Raw genomic sequence first — 7,960 nt, 5'->3', positions numbered from 1 at the left:
AAGCTTTCTGGCAATCTTTGGCAGCTTGGATGTCTTGTCTGATAGTTTTGACCTGATCATTCATGTCTTCTAGCATTTTCTTAGAAGCCTCAACCTTTAGGGTTGGATCAGAGAAATTCAATGGTGTCAAACAATCTTGCCCATACAATGCTTGAAATGGAATCATTTGTTGGTTCTCTAGAATAGTAAGCTCTCAGTATATCTTCAGTGACCTGATTAACCCGCTCTGTTTGTCCATTAGTTTGGGGATGGTAAGCTGTGCTAAAGCAAAGCTAGGTTCCAATTACTTTAAATAGGCTTCTCTAGAAATGTGACGTAAATAGAGAGTCACGATCACTAACAATCCGTTTAGACAATCTATGAAGCCTAAAGATTTCTTTCACTGCAATATCTAAAGCTTTGTAGTTAGTCTTGACTGGGATAAGATGAGTAAGCTTTATCAGCATATCCACAATCACCATGATTGAATTATACCCTCCTTGAACAGAAGGTAAGTGAACTATGAAATCCACATTGATGAACTCCCATTTCATCTGTGGAATTTCAAGTGGTTGGAGCTTGCCTGGCATTTTGAAACGCTTAGCTTTCACCCGCTAGCAACTTAGGCATTCAGTAACATATCTAAGTACATCACAATTCACTCTTTCCCAATAGTAACTTTTTTGACAGCATTAAGAGTCTTTGCATAGCCAGGGTGTCCTAAGAATGGGGAGTCATGGGCTTCCCATAATATCTTCTTTTTCAACACTTGACTGAGAGGAATGTAGAGCCTTGTCTTGAAATAGACACATCCATCATCCATAATGAAATTTTGGTATTTAACTTTGAGCTTAGGATCAGTGTCCTTAACTAGGATTTTTCTAATCATTAGCTGATACTTAGGATCCTTTTTTGCCTCTTATTTGGGTAGCTCAATGATTGGATTGCTAGGCATTGATATCGTGGTAGCTAGAATCTCTTCTTTAGATGACTTTTCCATGATAAGTGCATTAAAAAAATCTTTACGACTTAATGCATCATCAATCACATTCTCTTTTCTAGGTCTGAACTTGATTTCAAAATCAAATTCTTGCAAGACTTCAATCTACTGGCGTTGCCTCATGTTGAGGTCTAGTTGAGTAAAGATCCATTAGAGACTTTTGTGATCAGTGGACCAAAGTAAACTTGCTCCCAAGAAGTAAATAGTGTCACCATAATTTGAGAACAGGGATCACAGCTAACACCTCGAGATCATGGGTGGTATAATTCCTCTCATGTATTTTCAGCTTCCTTGAGGAATAGGCTTTCGGATGACCTTGCTGCATAAGCACACAACCTAGTATAAGAGAACTTGCATCGATTACAACCTCAAACTCTTGATTTAGGTCACATGTAGCTTTAAAATGGATGTTGTTACCAAACTTTTCTTGAGCTGCTCAAAACGTGGCTTGCTCAATGGGCATCCACACAATAGAAGTTTTCTTTTTCAACAAATTAGTGAGAGGTGCAACTATTAGGGTGTCTACAGAGATTCCTTTAGTAGATATACTATAAATCCGAGATATTCCATCTGTCTTTTGAAAAAGGCACACTTCTTTTTCTTTGCATAGAGTTTGTGCATCCTCATTGTATCCAACACAATGCACAATTGCAGCTCATGGTCTTCATCTCTCTTGGAGTATGTTAAGATGTCATCAAAGAAGACTAGGACAAACTCATCAAGATAAGGTCAAAAAATGTCGTGCATTAATCTATTAAATGTAGCAGGGGCATTAGTTAGACCGAAAGACATTACAATGAATTCAAAATGACCATATATGGTATTGAAGACAGTTTTGGGGGTATCTTCTTCCTTGATCCTTATTTGGTAATAACCAGATCTGAGATCAATATTGGAAAATATTTTTGCCCCTTGCAGCATATCAAGTAGCTTAGGATCGGATACCTATTCTTAATTGTTACATGTTTAGTCCTCGGTAATCAATGTAAAGGTGAAGAGTTCTGTCCTTTTTCTTTTGAAACAGTATTGGGACTCCCCATGGTGAATTACTGGGTCTGATGTATCTTTGATCCAGTAACTGCTTCAGTTTCTCTCTCAATGCAATTGCTTTAGGGATAGATATTTTATATGGACTCTTAGTGATTGGAGTGGCTCCTGGTTCAAGTCTGATCTTGTGATTGACTTTTCTTTCAGGTGGTAATTCAATCAGCTCTTGTAGGAAGATGTCATCATATTTCTTCAACCAATATGGCTCTCCCTCATCTTGATTATTCTACTCAACCTTATTTAATTTTATGAGATACATAGGTAATCCTTTTGCTCTAACCCTTTTATTATGCGAGACGATTTAGCTACTTGAACCTTGGGTTTTCCTGCCTCACCTTGGGCACCACTTTTTCCCCCTTTAGGTATTTTGAAAAGTCACCTAGCCTTTTCTGCACTAAATATGTGTGTCATTGGGGATTAGCCAGCCCATACCCAATAGACATTCGTAGGCCCCTAAATTCATGATTCTAAATCCCATTTTAGAGAGATTGCTTTCCAAGCTAAATGTCACTTTGCAAGTTTGCTGAGTAGACAGGATTTCTTTTCCATTGGCAAATTCCACAAGCAATCTAGATGTAGGTATTGTGTCTATACCTAATTTATTGGCACACTTTGGTGACATGAATGAGTGTGTGCTTCCATAGTTAATCAAAATTTTAAAAAACTTACCATGATATTTTGCTAGTGTTTGGATCACCAATGTTACTGGGTTTCCCGCAGCACAGAGGAGCGGGAAATGAGAGAAAAAGGGAAAAATAGCAAAAAAGGCGCAAGATAAAAGCAGAAAAAGGTGCCTTGACCGGTAACTAGACCTTGAAAAATTTAAATGATCGGGCACAACCCTCAGAAAGTCTCGGTGTCATCCCGAGACAACAAAAGAGTAAAAGGGCACACCATTAAAGTGTGGAAGCACCCCCGAATCCTTGTAAAAGAGGGCCAGGCTCGCTCCTGTGCAAAACGCATTAGTTGGGAATATGATAAATTAGAATGGTGGGAAATGGGAAAAAGGGCCTAGGCTACGGCCGGCCATGTAAAAAATGGAAAAGGGGATGACTGCCCAAAAAGGATTTAGGGTTTTGTATGTAAAGTTGAAAAGTGAATGAGAAGCTCATACTTTGGTGTGTGGCAAAAAGAGTCTTTTTCTTCCTCTCTTCTTCTCTCCTTCTTGCTTGTGTGTGCTCTTAAGAGAGGGAGTGTGAGAGTGTGAGGGAGTGAGTGTGGGAGTGAGGGATCAAGAGGGTGAAGCTCTTCACCATCTCCTCTCCTCTTCTTCTCTTCTCTTCTCTTCTCTTCTCTTCTCTTCTCTTCTCTTCTCTTCTCTTCTCTTCTCTTGCGTGCGCGGCTATGGAGGATGGAGCTTGGAGATGGAGGAGGCTTGAGCTAGCATCAAGAATCGTGGAGCTACCGGAGTGCAAGAGAGAGAAGGGTACTCGATCAAGTATCAAGGTAAGCTCACTACACTCGTAGGATCGACGACGCATCGGCTAGGTGAGAGATAGCCATTAGAGCTCACTTGGAATACTTGAAACAATAAGCGGTCCACGGGTCTCGGCAGTTGAGCGAAAGCTCCCACATTTTGGTTCCGTCGAGACCAACAAATTCAAGCTTGAGCACTTGCGCGCCTCATATCGAGCATCGAAGTAGGGCATTCATCCCCAAAACGGAGCTTGAGATAGGTAGGAAGTTTGGGTGTTTTTGATCTTCAAAACAGGTAAGTATTTTGGGATATTCTGGTTGTTTGATGATTGGAAAACATGGAGAAATTAGTTTAGTTTTTTGCTTTCGATTTGTGTTGCGTTTAGAGTAGGGTAACAGTAGGAAATTGCACCCGAGAGGCATGGGGTTTGTTGGTGTAAAACAGGGAGAAAATTGGGAAAAATAGGGGAAAAATGGAGGAAATGCGCATTTGAATGTGTAGGAATCGCAAGGAGAGTGATCAGTAACATCCGGTAATGTCCAATAGGGTTATAAGTTCTTGAAGGGAAAGGGAATCCTCATTTGCAACCAGCTGAGAGAGAGAGAGAGAGAGAGACAGAGAGAGAGAGAGAGAGAGAGAGAGAGAGAGAGAGAGAGAGAGAGCTTGGGCGACCCATTCAATCGATCAGGGCAAGGAGTGACATTGCTATCAGCAATCCCCAAGTATATAGATCTCTCCCCCATCACTCCAACATCATTCCTGGTGAATCTTGTAGTCTATAATCATCGATATCTTAAGATTTTGGACGAATTTATGCTCGAAAGTGCGTTCGGGCCGGCGGAATCGGACACCCGATTCAGTGTCCGTCCGATTTTGAGAATCGGACGTTCGGACACCCGTCCGATTGTACCAACCTGTCTGATTTGGGCACTTGGACCACTCGGACTCGGACCACTCGGACTCAGACACTCGGACCAACCCCGTCCGATCGGACTTTTAGCCCGATCGTCTGATCGAGGAAATCAGACTCACGAATAAGGACACGTCAGAAATCGGATCACACGCCTAGCCCGATCGGACCACTTGTCCGATTTTCGAAAATCGGACACTTAACCCCGTCCAATTCTGAGACTCAAACGGCTCAAACTCGGACCCACTGGTCCGATTCCTAGAATCAGACCACTGGTAAATCGGACGTCCAATTCCCAGAGTCGGACACACCTTAGGTTAAAAAAGAAAAAAGACCCCCACGATCGACTGGAAGCTCAACCCGCTCCAGGACAACATGGCGAACGCCTTGTAGGCAGTTCCTGACGTAGGAGTCAAGAGCAAGGGACAAAGGGACAGTGTTGGAGCACTCCCCAGTGACCTAACGCATTGAGAACGGAAATCCAATCGGAGAACCTGTGATTGACCCCCTAGTGAATGGCAAGAAGCAGCGCAGACCCTAGAACCTGCTAGAAAGCTTATCAAGCCCGAAACAAGTGAGAGTGTGTAAGACACTGAGGAATTGCTTGTGGCACTCACATCAAATTTTCGCACTTGAAGTACACTTAAGAAAGCTGAAAGCCTAGTTGGGCACAAGTGCACGAGAAACAATTGAAGCGCAGCGTAGGACCAAGCAAGGAGCGCCAACGACGAGGATCTGTCAAGTCTATTCACCCTGATCGACAGCATAATGGAGTGCAAGAACTCAACCATGACTGAAGAGAGCTCCGACCATCGGTCTAGTGAGGAGCTTGATTTGAACATATTCCCAGATGCTATTCAGCTGGTGAGCAGTTACGACGTGCACGCCCGGTACGAGCACCGCGACAGGATAGCAGACACAATCATTGCAGACCTAGAGGAGGAGATAAGGCTAGCCCGCAAGGCATCGCAGGGAATAGCTAATTATAATAGGGATCAGTAGGCTAGGAGCCAAAGGCAAAGCATGGAGTTGCATGGGGTGCAGCGAGTGCTGAACTTGGCTGGCCAAAACCGAATGGACCATGAGAGAGCACTAGAGGGAGACTTGACATTGAGCGAGCTCCTCATGAAATGGCTGCTCGATAACACCGCGGTAGAGCAGAGTGCCACCACACTAGCTACGTCTCTACTTGCAGAATTAGGGGCAAAACAAGGCTCAAAGAGCCAGGCCAAAATACCCATTGTTGCCAAGCAACTCGATAAGTACCAACCTCATGATGACCCATACAACTTTGTTGAGCAGTTTGAGCAAGTATGCGAAGGCAACGGCCTCAACGACCAGACTCAACGTTCGCAAGCATTCGGGCTTTGCCTAGGCGGCAAGGGTAGGACGTGGTATACAAGCCTAGATGCCGTAGAGCGAGCCAACTTCAATAATCTCAAGGATCTCTTCGTCAAGAGATTCGCCGAGCCCGGATACTTCAATAACCTGCTGATGCGCTTGATGAACGTCAAGCAGAAAGAGAAGGAGGACATCCGTGACTACATGACCCATGTGAGGAGTCTCTTCAAGATAATCCCTCTAGGCGAGCGAGCGACTGACATAGCAGTTTCAACTGTATTCATCAGCCGAATTCGAGACGAGGAGTTGTATAAGGCTTTGGCAGGCAATTCAAGTTTACAGCGGGACGCGGTAGCTAGGGTGTTTGAGGAAGCCATCAGAGTCGATGATCAACTGAAAGAGCAGAGCTCCAGGAGCTCAAATCTAGAGGAGACCAACTCGCGAAGCTCAGAGAGAACGTCAGCCTCTAGTGAGCGGTCAATCCCATCATCCCAAGATAAGGGGAAGGCCACCGAGACAGACCAAGGCTTGGCCAAGTTACAAGACATATTGAGATGACCAACACGCCCGCACGTCCAATGCTTGTACTGTGGCGGAAACCACTTGCCGGCCGAGTGTCAAGACCCTAGGTCAAGACCTTGCGCTAACTGCGGTAGGTTTGGCCATGATGTCGTGCATTGTAGATTACCAAGAAGACTTCCATACTCGCAACCCTACGGCCAGCCTTACCTAGTGAATAGGTCGCAGCCATTCTTCGAAAGGGGAGCCCCATTGGCTCTTCCCATGCCTAACGATATGAAACCAGCCGTCCCTAGAATGGACATAAATCCTACAGGCATTCCTAGACCACCTGGTCTTACGTGACCCACCCACCGAGCGACGCTCCAGTACACTACGTGGAGGAGCCGAATGATGAAGAGACCTACATATACCCTTATGTCTCGCACGATGACAAGGGCAATGCAGTCCTCATGGATTATCGATCGGTGCCAATGATGGCATTAGGACGAGGACGAGGTAGAGGCCTAGGAGGGCAGCCGCCGCAGGATCTAGTCACTTGTTGGACTTGTGGTCACCCCGGTCATGTCTCATCGCGCTGCCCTAAAAGAGAGCAGCAAAACAGAGACAAGGCTGACCAAAGGTGCGGAGAGTGTGGAATCACCTATCTTTTCATAGATTTCCCAAAGTGAGAGCCATCCTCTAGTTCAACCAACTTGCCATCTGTCCCATTGGGGCTATTTGGTGTCGAAAACCCCAATGGGGAGGCCACACCTATTCCATTGTGGGTCATGACCCGAGACCAAACGAAGCAGGCCGGCATCTCTCTGCCAGGACCTAGCAATCTTGACGCAACCTCCATAGAGAAGAAAAGCCGCAGGCGGAAAAAGAAGAGATCAAAAGCTAAAGTCACACTAAAGACCGAAAGTGCTATGACTCTACTTGTGGGAAGAAAGGTTTCAAATGCAGAGGCAAAGACTTCAGCCCCTAAGACGGCCGAAAAGGGAAGCGCTAAGGTAGGGGAATACTCGCATCCAAAGCGACAGTTAGAGGCCATAGAAAAGGTGAAGGAATGGGTGAAGGAGGCCCAACAACACCTCAAAGACGCTGAGCCCATCATAGAGGACGAGATCGATGACCTCTCCAGTGTAAGCATGCCAATATCACCGCCTCAACCTAAGTTGGCAGAAGCAACTGTGCCACAAGCAGTGCCGCTAAGACCAAGCCTAGACACGACAGAGCCACGGATCAGCTGCAGCCATTGGCCTGGACAGTCTAGGCTAGGGGAAGGACAAGTATCTAACGATCTCCTGACTATGCTAGTGACCACCCCTGTAACACTTAGCCTAGGAGATCTGCTTAAGCAGCACCCTACCCTATGGCAAGACCTTAAGCAGTGGGTCGAAGGATCACAAGAGCAGGTCACGGCAGACCCTCAAGACCAGGATGCAGAAACGCAATTGCCAAGTTTGACGCTACACTCCGTGCCTAAATCCTTGCACGTCAATGCCTTTTGGAAAGGCTCTGAGATGCATGTGGTCCTGCCGGTCCTAGTCCTGGGTGACACAACAAGAAAGGGAATCGTAGACACGGGAGATGGGATTAGTGTGCTTAGCCACGCAATGCTTCAGACTTGGGGAAACCCACCTGTCGAAGCTACTAGGTTTAATGTCACACTAGCAAAATGGCATGAGAGTGAAGCCATTCGGGGTACTGAAGAATTGGCCAGTGAAGATCGCAGGTGTCTAGTTCTCTGTCGACTTTATAG

Source organism: Lygodium microphyllum, chromosome 20 (assembly GCF_053477565.2).
Source record: "Lygodium microphyllum isolate KBCC chromosome 20, Lygodium_microphyllum_v1.1.10, whole genome shotgun sequence".
NCBI lineage: Eukaryota > Viridiplantae > Streptophyta > Polypodiopsida > Schizaeales > Lygodiaceae > Lygodium > Lygodium microphyllum.
The sequence above is the reverse complement of the archived record's forward strand: the minus strand, read 5'-3'. Positions refer to the sequence as shown.